The 26,925-nt window shown below is 38.9% G+C and overlaps 1 protein-coding gene, 1 long non-coding RNA gene and 1 other non-coding gene across 7 annotated transcripts in view; 2 read left to right on the top strand and 1 right to left on the bottom strand.

The window, feature by feature from the left end:
- The window catches only part of FRMPD4 (FERM and PDZ domain containing 4), a 300,487-nt gene that overhangs the window by 83,741 nt on the left and 189,821 nt on the right, over positions 1 to 26,925 (top strand). Inside the window, exon 1 of one of the 4 annotated variants that reach the window (XM_051794912.1) lies at positions 24,554 to 26,152. The exons of the other annotated variants lie outside the window; for them this stretch is intronic. The gene's annotated coding sequence lies outside the window, so the exon portion shown is untranslated. Of the gene's footprint in view, positions 1 to 24,553; positions 26,153 to 26,925 lie in introns of those variants that run through there. 4 annotated transcript variants of the gene reach the window in all.
- On the bottom strand, positions 11,383 to 13,810 carry LOC127474359 (uncharacterized). Of its 2 annotated transcripts, none has more exons than XR_007905822.1 (2): positions 11,641 to 13,810; positions 11,383 to 11,499 (listed from the first exon to the last, which is right to left on the bottom strand). It is a non-coding gene; the product is annotated as an uncharacterized LOC127474359 (long non-coding RNA). The 2 variants fall into 2 exon arrangements; XR_007905823.1 differs by having other exon boundaries at positions 11,383 to 11,493.
- On the top strand, positions 20,272 to 20,369 carry LOC127474422 (U6 spliceosomal RNA). Its single transcript, XR_007905844.1, has one exon. It is a non-coding gene; the product is annotated as a U6 spliceosomal RNA (small nuclear RNA).

The raw sequence follows: 26,925 nt of genomic DNA, 5'->3' as shown, positions 1-26,925 counted from the left end.
AAATTTCTTCTCTTATGAGAACATTCATACAAATAATTTCTTTTTTTTCACTATGCCAGTGCCTTTTTTATATATACCAGGACATCTCTGTAAATTTTCTCACTTAAAAGTGAGAAAAAATGAGAAAATGAGGAAAAACAATGGCAAACCAGGTTTCAACTTTACTCAGCAGAAGTTCAATGATTGATGCTGTGATGAAGGTTCATTTTTTTTTTAAAGATTGTAATTTACTGAGTGTGGTAAATAATTATAGTTGTGTTACAGCTGTCAACACAAATGAGCAAAGTACACTTGGCAGTTAAGAATCTGTTTATACTGTTTGTTCTGGAACTTGTTCACAATAATTTAATAATTCAATGTTGGTCTTACTAGCATGAACTGAATTAATGAGGGTCCATTCTACTGTATTTCTTAACCAAAAGCTGACAAGAAGGTGTGCTTATTTCTCTGTCCTCCTGCACTCTGAAATGCTGTCCACAATAATACTCTTTAATATGTCAAAATACAGATGAACATAGAAGACATGGCAAAAATCCCCATTTCAACTAAAATAAAAAGTGACTCTGTTATATGCTTAACTAAAGGTGGCCTTTATTTTAATTACTCATCCTCTAAAGTGACTATTCATTAATAGCTAATAGCTCTTCTAACTGGGTCTATGAGACCCCATCTTGTGTAGCCAGGGTTGATCTCCTGGCCTGACAGTGAGCAGGAGTTGGGACCCACTGTCTTCCAGGAGCCCTTTCAATCCCTGAAGGGCCGTGTGACTCCACAGAGCCCATCTGCCTCCTGTGCCCAGCTTCTCATGCTCAGAAACAGCTTCCAAGGGCTGCACGGGTGGTACCTGCACATGTGGGGTATGTGGATGCTCCTGGTGTGATGCCTGTGTTGATTCTTGGCTTTGGTGAGCAGAAACAAGAAGAGGCTGTAGATGAGAGAAAGAGGAGGTGGTGGAAAAATGGCAAAGGCAACTTCAAGGAAGTGGGGAACTCCCAAAGGAAAGGAGGCAGATCTAGATGAAAAGAACTGAAGGATAATTTGATAAGGAGAGAAGGTAGGAAATTGCTCTGGGGGGAATGAATGGGGTAAGATACTGTATGAGAATAAAGAAATGAGACTGTGTTTGAAATCTGAGAAAAGGCTGAAAGGGATGGACAGCTGATTAGAGGATGAAAGTGGGTCTTTACAATCACAGAGTATGGATGTGGAAATTTTGATGTGCATGTTTGAAGTGGATTTCAGCTCGAAACTTTGTTAAACTTAACCTCTGATTTTCTGGCTTGCTCTTAAGAGCCAAAGCAGAATATTTGTACTGGTTCCTGGAATGCTGTTGGCTGAAATCAGGGCCAATCCTCATTATTAGATATATTATGATTGGAAGTTGGCAAATGTCACGCCCATCCACAAAACAGGCCAGAAGGAGGACCCGGGAAACTACAGGCCCATCAGCCTGACCTCAGTGTCTGGCAAGGTTGTGGAGCAGATCATCCTAAGTGCAATCACACAGCACCTACAGGATGGACAAGGGATCAGACCCAGCCAGCACAGATTTAGGAAGGACGGGTCCTGTCTGAGCAACCTGATCTCCTTTTATGATCAGGTGACCTGCCTGGTGGATGAGGGGAAGGCTGTGGATGTGGTCTATCTGGACTTTAGCAAAGCCTTTGACACCGTCTTCTACAGCACACTCCTGGAAAAGCTGGCAGCCCACAGCTTGGACAGGGGCACTCTGTGCTGGGTTAAGAACTGGCTGGAGGCCCAGGCCCAGAGAGTGGTGGTGAACGGAGCTGCATCCAGTTGGTGACCGGTCACTAGTGGTGTCCTCCAGGGGTCAATGTTGGGCCCAGTTCTGTTTAATATCTTTATCGATGATTTAGATGAGAGGATTGAGTCCACCATCAGCAAATTTGCAGATGACACTAAATTGGGGGGGAGTGTCGATCAACTGGAAGGCAGGAGGGCTCTGCAGAGGGACCTGGACAGGCTGGAGAGTTGGGCTGATTGCAATGGGATGAGGTTCAACAAGGCCAAGTGCCGGGTCCTCCACTCTGGCCACAACAACCCCCTGCAGAGCTACAGAATGGGGACAGAGTGGCTGGAGAGCAGTCAGGCAGAAAGGGACCTGGGAATTTGGATTGACAGGAAGCTGAACATGAGCCAGCAGTGTGCCCAGGTGGCCAAGAAGGCCAATGGCATCCTGGTCTGGATCAGGAACAGTGTGGCCGGCAGGCCCAGGGAAGTGATTCTTTCCCTGTACTTAGCGCTGGTGAGACCACACCTGGAGTGCTGTGTCCAGTTCTGGGCCCCTCAGTTCAGGAAGGATATTGAGGTGCTGGAGCAGGTCCAGAGAAGAGCAACGAGGCTGGTGAAGGGACTTGAGCACAGATCCTATGAGGAGAGGCTGAGGGAGATGGGGCTGTTCAGCCTGGAGAAGAGGAGGCTCAGGGGAGACCTCATCACTGTCTACAACTACCCAGAATGAGGTTGTAGCCAGGTTGAGGTTGGTCTCTTCTCCCAGGCAGCTATCAGGAAGACAAGAGGGCATGGTCTTAAGCTCTAGCAGGGGAGGTTTAGGTTAGATATTAGAAAGAAGTTCTTTACAGAGAGGATAATCAGACATTGGAATGGGCTGCCCAGGGAGGTGGTGGATTCACTGTCCCTGGAGGTTTTTAAGATGAGACTGGATGTGCCATGGTCTCGTAACCATGGTGGTAGCAGACCAAGGGTTGGACTTGATGATCTCAGAGGTCCCTTCCAACTTTGCTGATTCTATGATTCTATGATTATATACCCTTAGAAACACACAAGCTGTTGAAAAATGAAGGCTGCAGTAGCAGAAACATGGATATTGGAGGAAAGCAAGACACAAAAACAGGCAAAGCAAGAGAGTAGCCTGCCTGTAGGAAGTGATGGAGCTGGATGAAACTGTAATGAGAGGCAGTGCCCCTGTTTTTCTCCATCCTGTTGTTAGCATGGATGTTTTGTAAAGGGGCAATGACAAGAAGCTATGGTTTTAGTCCGCTGTGTTGGGACGATGCCAGGAGACTGATTGTTCCCTTGGCTGCCTCTTCCTACTCTTGCAAGTGATGAGCAGACAAATATTTTCTGCACTGGTATTCTAAGTTTTGGGGATCTTACATGTTGATATGATGAACTCTGTTATAAATGTGTTTCCATTTGTTATTTATGATGTAGGAATTTCTTGAAGGGAAACTGTGAAACTTTTCCAGGCTGTCAGAAAGCTAGACCATGATTGAGTAGCAGAGATTTTTTTCCCAATCATTAGATAATAATATAAAGGTTTGAAAACTGCTTTATCCTTTCCCCTTCTCCCTTAATTGCCAGTTTCACAAATGATCTTAGCTCTGGTTCTTGGTGACAAATAATTGATCTGGTCTATCACATAGTGCTGCAGAGGTGAGCAAAACCAGTGCAAATACAATGTAACAGAAAAATGTTCCAGTACCTATGTTCCTGTTCCTTTGTCTTTGTACTTTGGAGAACAATGGAACATGCTGGAGTGGAGGAAACATTCCCTGGAGGAAAACAACTGAAAAATGACTTTGTACTTATCCACATTTCACCTCATTTGTGTATTTTTTTATTCCAGAAACTATGTCAACATACATCACATGTAATTGTAGAAGAAAAGCTAAGTGAGAATTATTTACAGAAAAATCTAGTGCAGGTGTCAAAGGTCTTCTCTGAAACAGGCTATCCACAGTGACTACTTCAAGTGGCTTGGGGTTTCTATTTGAGCCTGTTGAAGATGGCAACTTTTAACAGGGGATTAAGATGAGATAGATTGTTTCTCTGGACAAAGAAAGAATCAGAGATAGCTCTTCTTGTTTGCTAGAACCTCTCCAAAAACGTGATCCATTTATATTAAAAAAAAAATAATTATTTGTGGTAGATATCTATGGCAACCATAAAGGTGGTCAATGCAAGGACAGGTCCAATTAAGATGGTATTTTGTGGGTTTAGATTTAGGTTACTTATGATCTTCACGCCATAGCAAAGGTATGTATAAATATTTGTGAAATATTGTATATTGTAAGCATAGTCTGAGAGGACGTGGTCTCCATTGTCATGCAGGATAGTGCCCATCAGCTGTGCCCAGAAGCACAAGGATTTGACAGATGAATCCAACTGAGATGTTGAAATGTTAGAACTGAAACCCAGATTAGGAAAAGACATTTCAACCTGGTTATTGGGAAAGAAATTCTCACCACTTGTTTTAACTGATCACAAAATATTGAGTGTGTGTCTGTACTTTCAGAGGCTGAAGTACTATGAGTTGTTTTTGTGGTGGGGGATGTGATGTTTTAAAGAAACAAGTAGATGAGGTTCTGCATATATACTTTAGGATGTAATCTGGTTAATTCTGAGGTATACACACACACCAAATGGAAGTAGATATACATACACCTGCATTGCTTTGCAAATCTGGTTTTTTTTTCATTTTACAATCTAATGCTAAAATAAAATAGATGTCTTTAAAAAGTGTTGCTGTATTTGGATATGATAGATTATATCATGCATAACTAGTTTTCTGGGACATAGATGAAGGTATCTGCCATCTTTATTTTGCTATTGCTGTAAGAAACATAATGCAATATCTTCTTCTTTTAGTCATGATTTTGATTAAATTTTCTGCTTTCACAATTTATTACATGGCTGTGTAACTTGGATGAGCTGCTATATTTCCAAGTAGTATACATTCTGAAATAATGAGATCCTCTCTCACTGTACAGTCTTACATCTGAGGGTGACAATTACCTAATCATTTTATAATTTCTTTTGATTACTGCTATCTTGGGCAAGGAACTCCATTTTGGTAAGCTCTGTACAATGCACAAAAAAAGGTACTTGGTCAGCTAAACCGTTAAGGATCTAGTTTGTGGTTAATAGATCACATTTACATTGTTAGCTAATGTAATAAGTACCCTTAAAGCTACAAAAAGAGATAAGATATATATTATGCTGCTTTACTTGAAAGCTATATGTATTACTAACAGACTGTTTCAAACTTGTACTTAATAGAACTGAGAATCCCTGCAAAAATTTGAAGTCTCAGTTCTAAAAGCCACCTGTCCTCAGTAAACCTGAAACAGAAATACTTACTGATTATGTAAGTAGTTATTTTTGTAGATTCACTAGCTTTCTTTCAGAGACCTGAACACAGATGACAAGGATAAAATATTGCACTTTTCTCCTAATCCACATTGTAATTTTGCTATTAACGTGCTTTATAATGGTTTTACTGTCATCGTTGTTGAATTGAATGGGGTTAGCTGAGTGACTGTGGTGCTTGTATTTATAGCTCAACCTCTGCTGTTACTTCTATGAACACTGTACTAACGTAACTCCTTAAAAATGAAGTAATAGTGTCATGTAGCAGCTTGGTTTCTGAAGTTATCCCTTGCTGTTTGCTTCAAGTAGAAACTTTGTTTTTTACTGTCTAGCGTTTGTCGTATACCAAATGAGTTGCTTTACAATTCTGAAATACAAATGGCTTTTAGCCATATAACTGTACTAAGGGGAAGACATGGTGGGCAGGCTTTTTTTCATTTGAATCACAGACGGGTTTTGGTTGGAATGAACCTTAAAGATCATCCAGTTCCAAGCCCTACTTTTCCCTCCCAACCCCCACCCCTGTGGGCAGGGACACCTTCCACTAGACTAGGTTGCTCAAAAGTTGAGTCTTTATCCATTCACATTTTTGTTCATATTTTTATCTGGAAGGCAGTTTGCCATCCCTAAAGCAAAGGCAGAACACAGCAGGATCAGCCAGATGTCTCCCAAGGGCTGGCCTGGGCATGGAGGGTGGTAGCCCTGCAGAAGGGTCTCCATCATACCTTGTGGTCCTGGGACAGGGAGCTAAGCAGAGCCCATTCCTTTATTTTAGAAATTTGGGTATGGATGTTTATTTAATGTGTTGGTGTTTGGAGAAACTACCCTTGAGTAGTTAGTAGTTAGTACTCAGTTCCTACCTAAATTCCTGTTTAATATGTGATTATTTTAAGTAAGTGGAAGGGTATGAGTATCTAGACAACTGACTTATATAATGTTGTAAAAATCCTGACTTGCTCATGAATCTTTCACCTCCTGTGGCAGTGATTCTTCACTGATGTGGGAGATTCCATTTAATGTGTTTAACCCTCATTTTCCTTTTCAAAGAACAACAGTTGCAATACATAGCTTATACTTTCTTCAGTGCTCAAATCATAGGTGTGAGTTAGGGTTTATCACATTATTTTGAATAAGGAGAAGGTTCCAAAAAGTGATTAGAAAGCAAACACCTAATTGGATATTGAGCGGAGAAAGCAGTAATCCACAGCTGTCAAAATGTTTTCAATGTAGAAGCATGTATCCATCACAATTTTGTTTTTCCACAGAAAACTAAGGATATTAAATTCAGAACTCAAAGAGAATGACTTAGTGAATAATATTTTGCTATAAAATAAAAATTATATTTTTATTAGAAATACTATAATAAATATCAATCTTTCCTAATAGATTTTCATGGATTATTTCTGGAGATGGTATTTTTATGAAATATCTTTGTGATAGTATTTTACAATGACTAAGTAATCTAATGTTTAACACTGAGTGTTTTTAGAGATGTATTTCCATAAATTTGTGTAGTGGCTTGTTCTGTGTTAGATTTATCAGAAAGGGAGTTAAAAAGTTAGTTTCCTAAAAATAATATTTAAAAATAGCTTTTTTTTTGTTGAGTATTTTCTGAGGTCACAGATATACCAGTGAAGGATGTGGAGTGATCTGTCTTTGTTGCAAGCTGAATTAAAACTGTAGGAGTTTTCAGAGCTCTTCCTTCTTATATTTTAAAAATTGTTTCAGAGATGAGTTACTGAAACAGAGACAGCTTCACTGCTGCCAGGTGAAAGTGTGTGATCTGTCCATGTTGGTGTTTGGTGTACCATAGTAACCCACATGCTAATGGGAAGAAGCAACTGAAAAATTGCAAAGGCTGTCTCATCTTTACAGGAAGTGAAGAGAATTTTGTCTGCTGAAAGAACTAATGAAAAGATCATTTTTAACTCACAAAGCAGTGTTTTGGATTTTTTTGCTGTAATACCTAGTAATTTTCCTTTGTGATGGGGAATTTCTTTTAAACCAAATTAAAAATCAAAGCACAGCATTTAACTTGCAATTGTGGTGTACTTTTTTTGCGTACAAAGGTGGTCGCAATTGCTGTAGAATTTATTCAGATAAATGGACTATGACTTTTATGGGATTATCAAATGAACTTTTCATAATGTGTAACTAAGCTTTGGGTTGTTTTAGTGTGACGGACTTTTTTTTTTATGGGGGGGAAGGAAGGGGGCTATGCCCTGCTAAAACTCTAAGAGTTTTAACATATGGATTTTTTCAAATCCAAGTATATCTTGATTATTATTCAGTCACTGTTTTATATAATTCATTAACCTTTCAAAGGACAGGGGCTTGAAACTTCAAGTAACAAAGATATTCTTAGATGTATTTAAGTTCCAGACCTCTGGGACCAGGGTGCTGGGGCAAAGGGTGGGTTAGCACAGTGTGTTTAATAAGATGATGCGTAGGCCACCGCACCTCCAGTGGTATTTGTTTCTTTTCCATGGTGGCTGAGTGGTAGTGGTACCTTTCTTTGCACCCATCTTCTCTCCATTCTTTCATTTTTGCAGGCAGTAAGGTTTTTTTTCCAGTAAAATGAGATGGAAACTACAGACAAGTTAGTTAAATACATTCAGTGATAGAGAAATTCTGCAAAGTTTTGTGGACAGATGTCAAACCAGGAACCAGGCTTTGCTTGCAGTGAAAAGAAGTCGTTTTCGCACATGTTTCCTCTAGCAGTTCGTGCCCTTCCCTTTTCTCTTCAGCTAGAAATGGGATGCATGAAATCTTGTTTAACAAGATGGAATTTCTTGGTGACTTCCTGCTGAATTCTCATGATCTAAGTAAATGAGTTGATAATTAAAATACGTAATGAAAATAAGATCTAATGTAATAGAAGACTAAAGCATAGTCCTTAAAGGTACAGAACTTACCTTACATAGTACTTGATGTAGTAATAATATACTTGATAAAGTAATATTCTATTACTCAGCTATATAATTATAACAAAATAATGGGCACTGACAAGCAAGATTTCTGGAGGACTATTCTGTCCTTACCTAAAAGTATGTTGTTTAAATCACTGCAAGGAAGATAGCAAAATCAGAAATTACTGTGGAATGGAAAACCAAATTAAGTGTCTTGAGATGACGTGGATACCAAGCTGGGGTAAGCAGGAAAGTAGGAAGTGCATGAGGGACTGACACTACATTACAAATTTATGCAAGATTTTCCCAATGCAGGATTTTTAATAAACCTGAGAATTAAAGATTAGTTATATAAGCATTTTCTACTGATCTTTTACTTAAGGCAAAACCATTTGGAATTCATAATTCTGTAGGGTTTTGTGTGAAATATTACTTTAGATTTGGTAGCTATACTGATGGATATGGATTTGGATTTGACATAGCTTTAGGATGGAGCGAATGTGTGAAATAAGTCCATCTTCTGCCTGTGTCATTCTGACATGAAAATATTGTGCCCTTATGGCTTGACTGTGATGGTCTTGATCTACTCTTCCTTGAAAAGAAGAAGATAAGGTCCAATCCAAAAGTTTATTCTCTATTTTTTGTAGATATATTTGTAAAAATCATTCCTTCGGTATTTTAGAGTTATGTTCCTGGAAGCTTCCTGGTGGCTTGACTTATATGTGAAGAAAACCTTATAGTTTTGTGGCTTATCTGAGCTACTTAAGGCATGGTAAAAGTTTGTATTTCAACATTTTACTCAACCTTGTATGTAGTAGATTTCAGTCAGACTCCTCTATTTCTCTGTCTCAGTTGAGGGTTAGAACGATCATATAGATGATGAAATGTTGTAACAGGTGTATTAATGAGAGCAATTTAATGCTTTTTGTTCTATCTGAACCTTTCTTACAACCCTGCACTGATATATTGTTGTTTTTTCTTTGTGATAATTTCAACCTGTGAGGATATTGTCAAAATGGTGGGCAGAATATGATACTTCCCCTGCCCCTGTATGTGCTGGGGGGGAAGCAGAAGGTGGGACAGTCTAGGTGAAGTGTGCTGGATTAATGCTTGGGTTGTGGGTGTTTCTTGATTTTTGGTGGTGTTTTTTGCTGGTTTTTTTTGGCTGTGTTTTTTTTGTTTTTGTTTTTGGGTTATTTTTTAGAATTTTCTTCCTACTTAATCTTTGTGGCCATTTTTAGATACTAGTAACCTGTGAAATCAATCATCACAATCTGAAGTGTGGATTGTGATGAATTCTGTTCTTGAGCTCTAATATGTGCTGTCTTGAATTCAGTATTGTGTGAACAGATGATTATTACAAATTACCTTTTGGTGCTCTTAATAGCATAAAATTATTTGGAGTAGTTATGAAAAAAAAAAAAAGATATACCATTTTCCTTGCTTCTATTCCTGAGTTGTGTAAGAGGGAAGAAGTGGCAAGGAGAGGTGGTTTTCTCTGCGAAGCAGACTGCTGACTGAGGAGCAGCACAGGGGCAACATGGTGCCCGTGTGCACAATTCCTCTTGACATTAATGGCCATTATGAATATAAAGTGAGGCTAGTGTGCAGTGATTACACATGAAGAGCCAAATTATTATTGGTAATGATGATATGTATATGTTTCAGCAAAGGCTAGATTGCTTCTAATGGGTTTTGTTTTCAATTCCCATGTTTAATGTGCGGTACTTCTGGCTCCTGAGTTCTTGTTTTAAATAGGATTCCCATCTTCTGCTGTCTGTGAAACATGATTCCTGGTTTCTCTCCATTGATTTATGTACTTTTATTTCTGCTGTTCCTTTTTTTTGGGGTGTGTGTTGGGTTTTTTGTCTATCGTGGTTTTTTTGTTTATTTGTTTGTTCTTGAACTGTCAAAATAAGCATCATGTTTTCACAGGTATAACTTGCACTTTATATAACTGTTGTGATAAGAGTATGAAATTTGGGAGAAAATAAACCCCCTTGTGTTCCAACAGAGTCCTCAGAGATCAGAGGGGCTGGGTGCGGCTGGACTTAATTTCTGATTTATAACCATTCGACATTATAAGTCTGGTTGCATTCAGTAAGAACTTTCATAGTTACAGATTCACAAAGTGGACTTTATTGAAGCAACAGGTTATAGATTCCTGTTAGATTACTGATGATAAATTCACTTGACCTAAAAGATATATGTGTATAATGCTCTGTACAAGTGTCCCCTGGTATGCTTTGATGCAGTCAGAGGTACAAATCTTACTGAAAAGGCATCTCTGCTTTGGAGGATGGAGAGAGGGGCAAGCCTGTTGATTTGCCTGTCAAGTAGATCTGTATTCTCTTCCTCAGTAATGGAGAATTTCAGGTATCAATTTCATACTTTGTTAGAAAAACTGAGTGTGACAGTAGCCAAAAATAATTGCTTTCCTGTTGCTGCAGTCATAGATGGTGGGGGGCAGATATTTTCTCATTTTCATATTGGTTGATGTATTTTTTAATATATAAATGAGGGATAACGAGAGTTTTTGGTTACCTTCGGTCAAACTGAGTTATGTAACTTATGGTTGAAACAAAGGCAGCGTAGAACCTTGACACCTCAGTATCCTTCTCCGCCCGTCTGTGGTGGCAGTGAAGGCCATCTGATGTTTGCCAGAACTTTACTCCCATTGTTATCTCCTTGAAGGACCAGATTTATCATAAGGTTTATTATGAATGGATAAAGAAGAGTGAGGCTAACGGCTGGCACAGGGGGGCGGGTGCTCTTCTGTGCTTCACTGAGATAACATCAGGCTGTGAGGCCTTCATTCCAGACATCATTCAGCTGTTAAGCCTTGCTCAAGCCCAGGTGTGACTCACCGACCAACTCATATTTTTGCTGATTTCACTGTATCTTGACATGACAAACCTGTTGCTATCCCACAATAACCTATGTAAACTCTGAGGGAAGGCAATACAGAGAGGAATCAAGTGGCAAATACTGGAGGATGAAAAGCAAGGGAACTGGGATTTTAGAGGAGGGAGGGAAGAGGAGAAGAAGCATTTGTGCTGCCAGGGCTGACTGTGCCCAGGTGTTTGGAAAGATGTGACCATGGCAATGGAGCTGTGCTGGGGGCAGTACAACTGGGAGGAAGGACTCTGAGCTTTCATTCATAATCTCCTGGATGGCATGCACACTTCTACTGAATTCACCAGATACTGCAATGGAGAATCTCCTGGGAGTGGTGAGACTTGTTTGCTGACATTTCTGTTTTAGTGACATGTCATGTGGTTTCATCATATCTATGCTATGTTTTAGATGTACACTGCTGATGAGAGAAATAGCCAGGCTCCTTCTCCTTCTCCTTCTCCTTCTCCTTCTCCTTCTCCTTCTCCTTCTCCTTCTCCTTCTCCTTCTCCTTCTCCTTCTCCTTCTCCTTCTCCTTCTCCTTCTCCTTCTCCTTCTCCTTCTCCTCCTTCTCCTTCTCCTTCTCCTTCTCCTTCTCCTTCTCCTTCTCCTTCTCCTTCTCCTTCTCCTTCTCCTTCTCCTTCTCCTTCTCCTTCTCCTTCTCCTTCTCCTTCTCCTTCTCCTTCTCCTTCTCCTTCTTCACTTCCCTAACTCCTGGTTATGTTTCCCTTGGACCAGTTTGTTGGTTCAGTAGAAAGCTAGCCCTTCTCCCACCTCCCTGGCCTCCTCTTCTGCACTCAATGTTGTTACCTCAACTCCCCTTCCATCACTTATGGAATGACTGCCTGATTGTTAAATGCAGCACAAAGGAGGGCTACCCAAAGGATCTGTCCCCTTTACTGTCCTTCTGAGTTGTGTAAAATTAAAACCCCAAGTCTGTGCCCTCAATCTCTGGCTTAGGTGCAACACACTGTTGTGTCTGAGTGCATTGCAAGGAGGGCACACAGTGATCGAACCGCATTTCAGATGAAGAATGGAAGTTTGTCCAATGTCTGTCAAAAAGGTTTGTGAAGTCAATGTAATCGCAGGATGATACAAGGGTTTGGGTTGGAAGGGACCTTAAAAATCATCTTGATCCACCCCCACTGCCATGGGCAGGAACACCTTCAACTGGTTCAGGTTGCTCAAGCCCCATCCAATCTGGCCTTGAACACTTCTCGGGATCGGGCATCCACCAGTTCTCTGGAGAACCTGTTCCAATTCCTCAGCACCCTCACAGGGAAGAATTTCTTCCTAATATCTAGTCTAAATCTACTCTTTCTCAGTTGAAAGCCATTCTCCCTTATCGTATCACTACAGGCCCTTGTCAAAAGTTCCTCTCCAGCTCTATTTTGCCCTTCTTTAGGTACTGGAAAGCTGCTATAAGGTCTCTCCAGATTGAACAGCCCCAACTCTCACAGCATGTATTCATAGGAGAGGTGCTCCAGCACCACTGGTCATTTATACCTGGGAAAGTTTCTCAGGACACTCAGGGAAACCTAAGCAAGTCTGACTCCCTGTTAGATGTAAGGCCTTACTTAGGCTCTTTTTACCTTTCTGTTCCTCTCTGAGTTTCTGTATTTGGCAGTCAAGCCTGAAATACCCTCCGGGATGCTTTCCACCCTGCCTTCTAATGATGCGGATGGAGAAACTGCATGACAGGTGATGTTTGGATGCTAGCTTGCTCATGGCAAAGACTATGAGCAGCCAAGCTTAAAACATCTGCTATTTAAAAAAAACCCCAAAACCACAAAAAAACCCCAACAAAAACCAAACCCCCTGAATCCTGAATGTTTTGTCTGGTAAAAACATTTATCTGTTACATCAAGGGTCTTATTTGCTGCAGAAAAGTGAAACAAGAAAAGAAAGGTTGTTTTGGTCAGTCTTTCCAAGGGACAGAGCCTCAGTATGCTAATTATTGTGAAAATGAAATTTGTTAGAAGTGCTGTTGGTCAATCTTAGTGATGTGTATTGTTTGACTTGGGAAACAGAGCTTTCAAAGAAGAAAATAACCAAAAGAGTTAATCAGGATGAAAAGATAATGTGAAATTAATTGTCTGTCCCAGGGAGCCTTTGTAAAGGATACCCTTCCTCTTTTCCCAAGTAAGAGAAACAGGAGATGGTCATTTTGAACAGGAGAGGCATTTTTAACATTTTGTGACTTGTTCAACTTCAGTGCATATGTCCTGATAAATCAAGGGAAGAGCCATGTTGTGAGTTAAACTGAAAACCTCATCTCAAGATCAGACGTATGAGTAAACCCAGAGGGATTTGCTCCCCAAGACATATCAGAGCAACTCCATTGAGTTCATGTCCTTTATTTCCACTTTTTCAAAGTGCTTCATTTAAAATTAAGTGAGATTTAACTCAGGCAACTCTAGTTTTGTGTAGTCATCACTAGTTTATCAAGCATGGCCATTACTTTCCAAAAGATTTTTATTACAGCTTTAATAAATAATTTCAACATATGTCATTATTTTCTTTACTGTCTCAAAACTGAGGTGTTTCTAGTGGCCTTCAGGCAAGTGCATAATTTACCCAATGCACATTAAGGTATTGGAAAAGTGATCTTCATCTCTGTGAGAGGAGGTACATACCCAAGGCTAGGAATAGCTGGCATAGCAGTTGGTTTATGCTGGTACCTTATTTTGGCAATCACCATCTTTCTGACAACGTTTAGTCTCTGCAGCTGTCCTTAACAGGGCATTAACTGCAGTAAAGATTTCCTTTCTTTAGTTACAGTACAAGGAGAAAAATGTTACATTGCATTTATTTGTTCTTTCAGTTATTTCTTGCTTGTGCTAAAAGACCTGCACACAGTGCAGGAGGGAAGGGTATTGGAAACAGAACTGGGTGGGAAAGAATAGACTGCACAACTCAAGAAAGAGCATGCAGATTTGGTCCATGGGGCAGAGGGAGATAATTATGGCAGGAAGAGAGGTGCGAGACAGTGAAAGTATGTTGGATTAGGAGCTCCTTTGGGGTAAGGAGAAGCAGAAGGTTGCATGCATCTGCTCATGATACATACAATCTGGCTTTAACCCATGTATCTTAAAGGTCTCTTTCGACAGAGAATTGGATTCACTTTCAAAATGCTAACTTAAAAAACAACCCACCCTTTCGTATTTTATTCCTTCTGAAAAGTAGTTTGGAACTCTGAATTTCTTCTACGTACAGTGTTGGCAGAATGTGAATCCCAAGCCTTTAAATCTGCACGGCAGACCTCTCTCAGCAAGGGGAAAAGATCAGTTTTGATCGTCTTGGGGACCCAAGCGTTAAAAAGAGGCTTGTTACATTGTTTCTTTGTATTAAAACTGTTTGGTTGGCAATGACACAATAATAGAGACCAGAAGCCGAGTTTGAGCTTCAGGTATGAGAGGGGACTGCTGTCTGTCGATTTGAGCTAAAACAGCCAAAAAAGAATTAGCTTGCGTGATCACCTCGGAGTCTGTTAATTTATTGGCTTGGCAACAGTTGTGTGGAACTGCTACTTGGGTGGGATAAAATTGCTTCAGTTTGTAGGGAAGTGTAGGAAATCTTTGTTGTAAGTAAAAGGCAGAGGGAACTTGGAAACATGATAAAAACTCTCTTCAAAGGAGGCAGAAGCATAGATTTTCTGCTTTGCTTCTGAAAGAATGATGAAATGTGATCTAGTTGGAGTGATGATATTTAATTAAAATTGAGCATTCATGAGAAGCAAAAGTATGATTTTATTGGCTTTTTTTCCTCTATAGATTTTCAGCTAGGAGCATATGTACAGTTATTGAACCCTTCTTGTGAAGCTTTCTAATATTTGGATTCAAATTAGTGCTGGTAGTGACACTCAAGGGGAAAAGATATAGTATAGTATCACACAGTTCCACGGCAAAGATGGTACTTGGCTTTTTGTCTTTTGTTTGCTTGTTTGTTTGTTATTTGTTTTCCTAGTTTCTTTAATAATTTATTCAGTGAATGTTGTGAGTCCAGGACTGATGAAAAAAATACTGGCAACTACAGAGCTTAACCCCACTGCTGAATCAATCACTGTCAGAAATGAATAGTTGTTGCATATGCAAATGACCAAGTTATATATATATATATATATATACACCAAGTTAACATCTCTTGTGTGATGCCATTGCAAGAATGCCTTAAAGAAATAGCGCTATACCTTTCCTAAGGAATAACAGAGATTGCATACAATATGTCAGTAAGATACTCTTAAGACTACCCATGCTTATAGTATTAAAGCACCAAGCCAGGTTTCGACTTAATACTTCCTCTCATTTCTTTTTTATATTGGTTGTACAGTTATGGTGCTGGAGAGTTAGTAGAGTTAGTGATGAACATTCTATGGGAAAAAATGTATTGTATTTCAGAAATCATGCTTGACTTATCTAAATCCAGTGTTAAGGGGGCAGGAGGTGAATGCCGGTCCAATCAATCTCACATGCTCTGAGATCATAATGAGTCAAAGGATACTTCCTCCACACACGTCAAGTTCCCCTGTTGCAGATCTTCCAGCTGCACTAAATCTTGAAAATCAGTGAATTATTCAATTGCTTTTTTTAATGGCAAAGATCAGTTTAAAAGCTCAAGAAACCACCTTCTTGTCCAAGCAAAGTTTGGTTCATCGTGAAGCTGGCTTCAGACAGGATTCTTCAGGTGGAAGCAGATGGGTCACTCTTCCAGTGTCTTTGACATAGGGGACTCCTATCCATTTCTTCAGTTAGTGTTCTGTTGATGTTAACTGTTGAAATCAAGCTGGGAGAAGTTTCATGCCTTGTTTTGCATGCCTACAAGTGATTGGAATTTTGCTTCTGGTTATGTGAATTCCAGGTCCTGACCATTTTATTGTTTTTACTTTTGCTTGAAGAATAACATAAAGATTTAAACTTGCTGTTGCAACTAACTGGAAGTGTAATTAATGTAGGGCAAATGCTTTGATAGAGATAAAAAAATCCCCAAACCAGATGCTGGTGTTAATTGGACACTGAATTGCTTGAAATCATTCATTAGCCTGTGGGTACAGTATTCCCAATCAGGTGCAGTTTTATTTCAGGCAGAAAGTGATAAGATAATCTTTTTTTTAATTAAGGTGGTATTATAAATTAACCTGTCAATAAATGGCATTAACTTTTTCAGCAGTGAAGTTACAAGTGGATGGATTCATAGCACTGTTCTTTAGCCAAAAGAATAAATATTGTATCCAGTGCCGAATTGTTAAATACTAATGAATAATTTATTTAATGAATTTTACCTTCCTCTCTTCATGATGTGACTGGCAGAGCACCAGCACTCTCCAAATGTTCTGTTCTTCGGAGTTACTCTGATTTTTGGGCTTTAGTGCTTCAACTTTGCTACCCAGGATGCTAACTCCTTTGCTCTGTTCTGGACTAGATAAGTATATTATCTGTTAACTTCCTTGATCCAACTGTGAACCATTTTATATTTCAGGTTTTGATGGAAAATGTATATTAGTAATTAAGTTTTAAATTCAGTTTCTGTGGAAGCTTAGCCTGTGTGTTCTGCTGTAAACCTAATTGTGTAAATGATCATGAAAGTGAATTCACAGTGGTGCAGACCTCAAAGTGAATTAAAAATATAGTGAACTGCAGAAATATTTTTTACTATATATGGACAGATTTGGCTTATTTTTCTCTTTTAAAAGATTAATAGGAGTTCTGAAAGACAAGTAAACTGTCTTCAAAAGCATTACTGGAAGAAAATTGGCTTACAATGGGCATCTAGTGTAAAGTAATATGTAATAAAATTATTTCCAAGGTTTATAAATCTTGTAGATCCAGCTGTTTATTACTGTACTGTTGATGCTGAAGCAGCTCTCTTTAGAAGATGCTCTGCATGTATAGTATCTTTTGACCAGATTTAAAAACAAAACAAACACTATGGCATGTTCTGGTGTACTATGCTGCAGTGAAAATGAAATGCAGAGTCCCTGGAACTGGGACTGTGTTGGTATGAGACTTATGCAGGAAGTGTTGCTGGATCTGAAGAGGTAATTCTGAGGTGTATATGGAGTTGGTGAACATTATCGCTGCTCCTGTTCATGAGCAGCTGCTGCTGCTGCATTTTAAACCCCTATGCTGGTGCTGCTCTTTTGCCCCATGTCCTATATAATCCAGTTTGCAGCAAGACACTTGACATTTTAAGATTTTTTTTTAGCATATTTTTCTCTTTGTCATCTTCTGACTTCTGCACACTATTTAAAATAGCACTACTACTCACTACTACCTCATCTGCTTCTCAAAGACTACCAAATCTACTTCTGTTGTTATGTCTTTTTTCTCGTGCCCTCTTAGTAGACATTTTGGAGGTTGTTACTGAGGTCTGGGCAGGTCTTTTTCCCTTACTAAGCGTGAGAGAGGGAGGCATGTGCAGGAGCTCATATGCAGACTTTGACAGAGGGAGGAGAAATAGTACTTCAGTATTCATTGCTGGAGCTCTGCTGGGAACACCTGTGCGACCGAGGTCAAAAGATTTCAAGTAGAAATGCAGTTTTCTTAGTCCCTGAATACAGATCATTTGTCTTACCTGATCTGTCACAGGCAATAGCTTTTAACCAGTCTTTAAAATCAATCGGTGGATTATGTTTATGGCAGAATGGCTTTTACTGAAAGTCTCTGTCCTGTAGGAAGCAGGACCTAGGTCCTGAGTGTACGTGCTTTGAGCAGTGATCAATTATTTGATAGCAGGCTTTTTTTCCTGCTAACTATTTCCATGACGTTATATGTGGTGTTACCCACAGGCATATTGGGATGCTGAAGTGGAACTTTTTTAATTACTATTTTTGATTGATTTGAGAGGACATGGGAGGTGTGAAGATCTACTAGTGAAAATTAAAAAAAAAAACAACAACAAAACCAACCAAAACAAAAAAACAAAACCAAAAAAACCCCCCAAAACCACAAACAAAAGAACACAAGGCACAAGGCACTGAACAGTGTGTTCAGCTGCATTTATTCTACCTTTGCAAAACAAAATAATTACTTTTAATTCTTATTTCCTGTTTGAATTAATTATATTTTGTACTCAAATGTGTCTTCTTCTGAATTATTCTCTTCTTAATGGACTTCCTGTTTAACTGCACTTTTAATTACACAGCCTTCATAGTAACGTAAATGTTTGTATTTATCTCCCGTTCCCTACTTTTTGATATATTCCCCCCCCACTCCATACATTTCAGTAGCACTTTAAGCTCCCATTTTGTTTTGCCTGAGTCCACTGTAGGTACCAAAGGCTGTTGATTTTCTGTCAGTTGGCAGTTTCTATTTTAATGAAGACTAGGCAAATTCTCTGTTACTGTACAACACTGTAGCAGTGAGGGCAGGAGAAGAACTGATATTGCTCAGGGACTTCCAAAGGATCCATAACCTGGAGGAAAATGTGGAGAAAATGTGGATTAAATAAAAGAAATACTTATTGGTTTACATCTCTAGCAGTGCTGTGACTCACCAGGAGGCAAGAAAAGAAGTTGATTTTCCTTCAGCCTCTTGCAGAGACCATGTATACACTTTTCTTATGTTATTGAATGATAAGTAGAAAATTAGAGGTTGGCCATTGCAGAGTTTCATCCTAACGGGAGAAAGCTTCTCTCAGCTCAAACAGCCAGAGAGCAGGCTGTCTTCTCAGGAAGGTGTGGGGGAAATATTTCTCAAGATTCTGTGCTCAGAAGGGAGCAAACCTGGTTGCCCAGTGTTGGGGTAGTATGAACCATGGAGTATTTCAGAAAATACTCCACTTGAGAAAGTGCTCTTCCTTTCCTCTCTGGAGAGAAGATATTTTTACTAATTTTAATTAATAGCATTTTAGCATCAGAAAAGAAAAGGAGTTCATACTTGGTTTTGGCAGTTGCAAATATGAGTGCAAAACTATTTTCTTAGTAGCAGGGATGGTTTTGCATGCTGTGGGGAGAGGTAACTGTGTGCTGGTCTGCCATCAGCCCATTTCTTATCGACCTGTTGCTAATGACAGGCCAACTGTAGGAGTTCCCATTTCTTCTGATTTTACTTTTCAGGTATTCAGTTTCTCTACAGATCTTTGTCTTGAAACCCAGAATTTTTTAGCAGGAGAGCTTGATTGTACTTTGAACTGTCTATGCCTGAATGAAGGTCTGTGGCTTTGGTGGATGGATGCTTTTTGGCCACTAATGATTGCTTTAGCTGCCAGCCTGGAGCTACTAAATGAATGGAAATTCTCTGACAGAGCGACAGTGCCAACAGACAAGGGCCTATTCTGAGCTTGCTTATTATGCCAGACAACAAAAATGTTGTAAAGCTGCATAACACTTGCATTGTGATTAGATGCATCACTTATTCATGTTCTGCAAAATAAACACATTTAGATAGCTGACCATGATAAGCATTATAAGAAGAAATGGTCTTTAAGCGTCAGCAGAGACATAATTAAGCTGAATATTGAAAAGAGCTTCACAGCTGTGAGTACAGTTAACCAATGAAATGGGCTCTCAAAAAAGCTGGTAATGTTCCACATCATCTTTCTGTCCCACATTTTTGAATCCAAGAATAATGTAATAAATACCCTATTGAAGGTAAGTGAGACCAGCCTTCTGTACTTTGAAGTGGACAGTAACCATCCATTAATCCACCGCCTCTGAAGCCTCTGGGGGAGCTGCTGCACTATAACCCTGCTGGGGCCTGGGCTAGGGTGGGTTAATTCTCAAGATGAGATACTTGTATGTCATTTATAGGAAGAAGGATTGCTAATAGGAAGTTGGTGTGTTCGGCATTGAGATAGTGTACAGTGGTACAGCGGTCATGGTACAGCAGTCCTTAGGCTCTTCTTTAATTAGAGGAAATGTAATTTTCCACAAGAAGAAATTTTATGCTACTGTGTTTCACCTGTGAATGACTTGGTGTTCAGAGCATTAACTGTGAGCCTACAGTCATAGAATCCTAGAATATGCTGAGTTGGAAGGGACCCATCTGTGTCATTGAGTCCAACTCCTAACCCTGTGCTGGACACCCCAAGAATCACACTATGTGCCTGAGAGCGCTGTCCTTAAACAGACTTGGGGCTGTGATTTTGTCCCTCCCTGGGGAGCCTGTTTCAGTGCTCAACTACCCTTTGGGTGAAAAACCTTTTCCTGATATCCAGCCTAAACCTCCCCTGACTCAGCTTTAGACCATTCCTTCAAGTCCCGTCACTGGTCACGAGAGTGAAGGGATCAGTACCTGCCTTTCCGCTTCCCCTCGTGAGAATGCTGCTGTCATCTGAACTGGTCTGCTAATTTGGGGCTATTGGAAAGGGACAGGAGACATCCAACAGACATCCAGTTGTGTTCACTTCAGCAGCACATATGCTACAATGCAGAAATAATTAGCACAGCCCCTGTGCAAGAATGGCATGCAAATTCACGAAGTATTCCATATTTTAGGGAAATGGTCACAGCACCAAGCCTGTTGGAGTTCAGGGAGTGTTTGGACAACACTATAAATAATATGGTTTAGTATTACGTTGTCCTGCAAGGAGCAGGGAGTTGGACTTGATCATTATGGGTCCCTTCCAACTTGAGGTATTCTATGAATCTGATTCTTATGAACAGCAGGGAAAGGGAAAGACAAAAAAGTCAATTTGGCAGAGAGTGAAGTATAAGTAAACCACAAAGATGGAAAAGGAGAAATCACATGGCTAAAGGAGAGGTTGGAAAGGCTAGTGGAAGTAGTGGAGAAGGCTGTTAAATAAAGAAGGAAACTAAAGGTGAAGAGAAATGCAAATAAGTGAAAATCAGCGAACCAGGTTGGAAGAGGAGGAAGAAGGCAACGATTTAAGAGTCATCCACTTTATTAAAAAGTATGGATAAAATAACAGTGATAAGAGCATCTGTCTATAACAGCTGTGCAAACATGCAAAACCTGCTATTGATTAGATTTCCAGTATGCATATTGGCAGATGGATTCACTTGGAGTGTTTAATGTAAGCCAGAGGCTTAGTTGTGTCTTATTTACTCGCCCTTCCTTTTCAAAGATAGCTAGGATATAGTGGTCTGGCAAGATAACGATGATGAGCTTGGAAATCCTGTCTCCCATTCTGTATTACTACTGATGTACAGGTAAGCTGCTAGTCTAGGGTGGTAACGAACTTCTAACATTAAATATAAGATGGATGTTAAAAAGTCTTTGTGCATAAATCCCTTTGAGTGTCCTCACCCCTCCCAACCCCCCTATCCTCCCAAGTGGGACTTCCATAAAAATGTTTTTTTTGTTAAATTTTGACTGTTATTTTGTTATTTCAGGCTCCAAAACCTGACATTGTTAGGCTTTTCTCCAGAGAGACGGAACACCAGAAAAACTTGAGTTAGAAATAAAGAAAGGTTACATTGTTCTATGTAAAGTATGTATGCAATTAAAAAAAAAGTTAAAAAACCCCAACAACCAAACCCCAACAACCAAACCCCAAAAAGCAATAAAAAACCCCATCAAATGGCTGGAGGGAGAAGAGCCAAGTTTCTGAATACTCAACAGTAAACTGGAAAATCCTGACTTGTGTGAGTTATTGTAGCTCCACTGCTGGCATCTTTATGAATCAGGAATATAGGAAACAAGTCTGTCATATCTCTTGCTTTTCAGTTGATTTGTAACTACTTACACCCAGCTTCTCACCTCTATTGGACTCTTACCTTGGGTAAAGTGAAGAAAGAGAGTGAATGCATTATTTTCTTGAGGAATGACAATGCTTCCAAAGATGTGTCATTTGGATAGGTATTCAGTGGTGGAGCGACTTTCTGTCTAGCCCTATTTATTGTTAGGAAAAAGCACTTGAAAGTTAAAATCTGTGGTATTTAAGAGAGTAAGATATCTCAGTGCTGTTGAAATTCAGTAGGATTTTAGAGACCAAGTTATTTTTTTTTTTAATTTCTGGTTCTTAAAATCACAAACAGAGCTGCAAATGTCGCTGTGCAATTCTTCCTTTTGCTTTGCTTTGTGCTGTCACCCAGTGTCGTCTTCGTGTTTTCAATCACCTTATACTAAATCAGACTTAAGTAGATGTATATCCCTAGATAAAGAACCTTTATTGGTTGTATTAGAATTAATCAGATTAATTTAGGCTAATAAAGTTGTGAGCTTAGTTTTCTCCGCTATTTTGAGTTGTACTTTGTTTTACCTTTTAAAGAAGTGTCTTCTAAGATCATCTCCTCAGAAAAGTCTTTGTGTCAGTCCTTTCTGTTTGCATGTGGTAAGAGCACACACTCAGTTAAGCACTGATTTGGTGATCTTCTAATTTAAAATCTCTGCATACAATTGATATTTTGGGGTATTCCTCTGCAGCATGAGAATTAGTTGGTTTTTTCTCCCCCTCCCTGTTGCTAGCTATATCCGTTGTCAAGGTTTCTTATGAACCATCAGTACATTTATTCTTGAAGTTGAGTTTATTTTCTTGTTCACTGGGGGGCGACTCTAGGCAGTCAGCATCATCTTTTGAGTTTCTGCAGACAAGCATGCAGCTACTGCTGTGTTGTGTGGAATCACTGGTTGGTAAAAATAGGGAAATACAATATTATTCACGTAACTGTTGGTGCATGGGTTGTTATGTGACCTGGAATGAAACTGGGACATGGCTGGGGCCTTTTGCAGAGAGCAAGCACAGCTGTGTGCCAGAGAATGAGAGTCCTGAAGTGATTTAATCCCTGTTATACTTCCATTTGAGAGTTAATAGCAAAAAAGAGGACTTAAAGTTTTAACTCGGTTCAAATGGGGTAAATGGAGCTTGGCATATGAGAATAACTCCTGGATTGTGCACGAGTGGTGCTTCCAGTCTCTATCTCTGAATATTGCCTCCTTATTGCACCTCTCTGTTGGTTGTGACTAAAGGTGAACCGGTTAAAAAGAGTAGGCAAAATAAAAAAAATCTTGATCTGATTACAAAACACAAAGTACTTTTCCTAGAATTACTCAGCAAGGGACATGCTAGAAAGAGGGTCAGCTCTTAGCTAAGAATAAAAATGAACAAATCAAATATTGAACTACCAGAGAGTTGACATTTCAGCTCTTAGATTTGTCCCTCTTACCCATTATCTCGTATCTGTAATGTTAATTAAGTTGTATTGCAGTCTTCAGCATATCTAATTGCCATCAGGTGGAATATATGTTCTTCAGTCCACTTGCCTTCTATTACAGATAGAGAAGAAGGGAATATTTTTATTGCCTGTTATGTTTTTGTTTATTTATTTTCATCATTTTTCTTATTTTGTTGGTGTTTGGGGTGTGTGTTTGTTTGTTTTTGTTTTTCTTTCTCCTGTTGATTTGGAGGGACAGGGTGTTTGATAAATGGATGCCTTAAACTTTCACCTAAACTTCGTTAACAGAAAAAACACAACTCCCACCTATTTGAAGAAGCAATAATTACCTGGCTGCAGTCTGTGTTGCATAGAAACAAATATGGAACTGTCCGGTACTGAAAATCATTAATAGGAGATTAAATGTTGAATGAGCAAAAATTGGAAAGTTTCTCTGCTACCTAGAAAGCCCTCGGTGTTCTGCTTCCCCACATGTGGGCATTTCCTTAAAAGAGTATGAAGGTACAGTGCACATGGAATCAGCAATTCTGCCTGTGCAGAAGAAAAATATTTTAATTCTTCATTGCAAGTATCAACTGCAATCAACAAAACAGGGGAGAAAAAAAGATACCAAATGAAACTGCTGGAGGACTGGTTCAGCAAACACTTATGCATGTGACTATCTTAGGTATAAGTAATTAAACTAATACGAACCTTTGCCAACATCAGCATGCATTGCTTAAAAACTCGGGATGAAGCCAGGATACAGAAAAATTAAATCTTGTTTCATGCAAGAATAGCTGATAGATTATTACTCTGTCTCTCAATTTGAAAATATAATATTTATGTCTGTAATTTACAGTGAATATAATTCTCTGGAGAGTATTACTTTACCATAGCTTAAGTTTCCAAAATTATGTTCTCAAGTTAACAGTTTTTCTTTAATACAGTTACTGTGTACTTGTCTTCCTCTGCACATTGCATTGAGCACTAAACAGAAAGATAAGACGTTCTTCCTTGTCTTTATTCCAAAAAAGGTAGATTGACATCTTTACATGATGTCATCTCCTTTTCTCCACTAAAAGGAGAAATAGACAATGGCATGGCATCAACAACAGTAGATAGAATAAGAAGACTCTGAAAAAATTTCCATAATATTTTGTTTTTATCATCTTACTTCACTGCTGAATGCTTGCAATAACAGATTTGGTTGGAGTTGTGTGTCTTCCTAGTCTTTTAAAATTACCAAGTCTTGCTTGAGAAACTTGAATTTAAACAAAATCATTTTGTCACACTGGGGGTACTGTCAGTTGGGCGTATCAGCCTCTAAAGCCCCTGATGACTTTCAAGATAACACAACATGCCCTGTTGTATTGCAACTATTAAGAAAATGTAGTTTCCAGCAGCGCAAGAACTTTCTGAAACTCCTGCTCTGTTTTGTGGGGTTACGTTAGGGGGAAACCCTGCTCTGTAGGGCTGAATGATGGGGATGATCAATCCAGGACAGTGAGTGGAGATATGTGATATATCCCCCCTCCTCCCTGCCCCTAAGCAAATAGTCAAACACCCCTGAAAATTCCTGAGATCAGTCCTGCAGCATAAGTGGTGTTAAAGAGACAGTGTTTTAGTAAGGACATAGTGACAGAATGAGAAATACAGTGTTAAGTTGAGGGCATATTAACAATATAGTGAAAAGAATAAAGAGAAACAAATAAATGGGAAAAGCAAGGAAGATACAGAAGCCATCAAGATAATTTATGTTTTTAAGGCTTCATTTTATTGAACTTTTATTATTTTATCAAAGACAATAGTGAAAGGTATTGCCATAGATAGCGTTTTTCTCTAACTCAATATTCCAAAGAGATATTCACTTAAAATGGCAACTTCTCTGTCCTATTACTTGTAACATGCATTTTTATTATGACTAGGAAACTGAATTTTTAAAATAACTTTTTACTTCCTTGCTCTCTTGAAATGAAGGATCTTTGCAACAGAGACTTCTTTCCTACTGTTGCAGAAGGTGATTACCTCATGGAGAATGCTCCTGAAATATAAATAATGTATTGATAGGAACTGTAGAACAATGTAGGTGGAGGACTAGAAAAACTGAGTGTTTGCCAGGCTCTTTTATTATTTATCAAAGCTGGTTAAATCTAGTTGTCACAGCCCAAGATACTCAAAGATCTTGGTAAATGCCATTCTTTTAATAAGTCATATTTCTTTAACAAAAAATGACAGTTGCATTAGTAATGTTCTTTAAAGAGTTGCAGACTCTAGGAAGTTGGTTATGGTGTTGTAGTTTTTGATTTGTTTTGTTTTGTTTTCTTTCCTTGTTCATTTGTGGATTTTTTAATAGAGATTTTAACCTGTAATGTTTTGTTGACAAATTCAGAAATTGTGAATTTTTATCACATGGAGCTCTGATACAATAGACAAAATAACTATTTTTAATTAAAAACTTGTTTGTACTTTAATTGAACTGCCAAAGTTTTCTCTGAGGATCACAGAGCTAGTTTATAAAATAGACTTACCTTTAGGATATATTTGAAAATTCAAACCCTTAATGCTTTTGGAAGCCAAAATAGTTCTTAAATCTGGTTGTTAGTAGCCACAGTTAACTGTATGGAATATTAGCAGAATATTTTTCATGTCAGTATTGCATACTATCACTTGGAGTAGCAGGTTTATTTATTTTTTGAGTAGCCCCAATGGGGTCATAAAGCCCGTGTGATAGATAGTGAGTGTGTGTATACCAAACGCAAATACAAGTGTACAGATAGTGTCTGACCATAAAAGAAGTAGAATGGTTGCAGGCGTGCTGACACACACCAGGGAGAAGAAAGAGAGCCCTGTAATAAAATCTCATTGAGGATGCAGAGAGTATGTTTCAGCATTAGGCATTCTCCTCATGTTTCACATAAATGCATCCTCCTCTCAGGAGGGGATGAACAGTGTACTTGCACCGGCTCATTCAAATTGACTGTTGGTAAAAGAAGAGTCTTGAGCAAACACTGAACAGTCTGGCATTTTTTAAAGACAGGGGAAAGGTTAAGCTGACTGCTGTTTAAACTGCTGTTTATTGGATATTTATTTGCTGACCGCGTTTATTGAAGGTTGTGTTGAAAGGATCATTGGCAAGATTTTGGATGGCCACATAGAACAGGTCAGAATTCTATAAAACTAATGCAGTTTTAAAAATGAAGTCTGGATCTTCATAGGTGACTTAGTTGTTTTTATATCTGAGGATAGTTAGATTGTATTTTGCTGGGAGATAAAGGAGAGTAGGATGTACTTTCTCTATGTTTTTTCCCTTTCTCTCTCTGACAGCACTGCAACTTTAACTTTGCTCAGAGCCATAGTAAATGAGAAACTTCACTAGATCCGGCATTTACTAACCAGAAAATTTATTAAAAATAATTAGACTTCACTATGAATGTTTTGTTTCTATTATTTTTGTTTGATGTTTCAAAAATAACATAGAGCTCCCTGAACCCTAACTTGCTAGTTTTCTTCTTAATGTGCTGAGGGGCTGCGTGGAGGAGAGTCACAGTTACTCTTTTGGGTGAAGCAGAGTCATCTTGCAGTGCCTTAGGCATATTTTAAAAGCATCACTAGTTAATTATAGAAAGAAAAGGTAAGGCTATATGTGCACACTAGATCTGATTTTGTATTGCTCTCACAGTGAAGAGATTTATAAGAACCAAGGAATTTTTATGTTATTTTTCACCTGTTGTAACTCTCCTACCTTGTCATAGATACACACATGATCATCACCTATCTATATCTATATCTATATCTAAATATCAGAAATAAATTCCTTCGCTATTTCATCAAGGCATCTCTTTAATGGTGTCTGAAACATTAAGGAAAGTCTTGTGTTACAAATGCATCTGAAGTGTGGTTTTTTTCTTTTTCTTTGCATGCCCATGCTCTCTG

The sequence above is a fragment of the Manacus candei genome, unplaced genomic scaffold (assembly GCF_025592945.1).
Source record: "Manacus candei isolate 608988 ecotype Guabito, Panama unplaced genomic scaffold, ASM2559294v1 h1tg000041l, whole genome shotgun sequence".
NCBI classification, from domain to species: domain Eukaryota; kingdom Metazoa; phylum Chordata; class Aves; order Passeriformes; family Pipridae; genus Manacus; species Manacus candei.
This window is presented reverse-complemented; position numbering and strand designations above follow the sequence as displayed.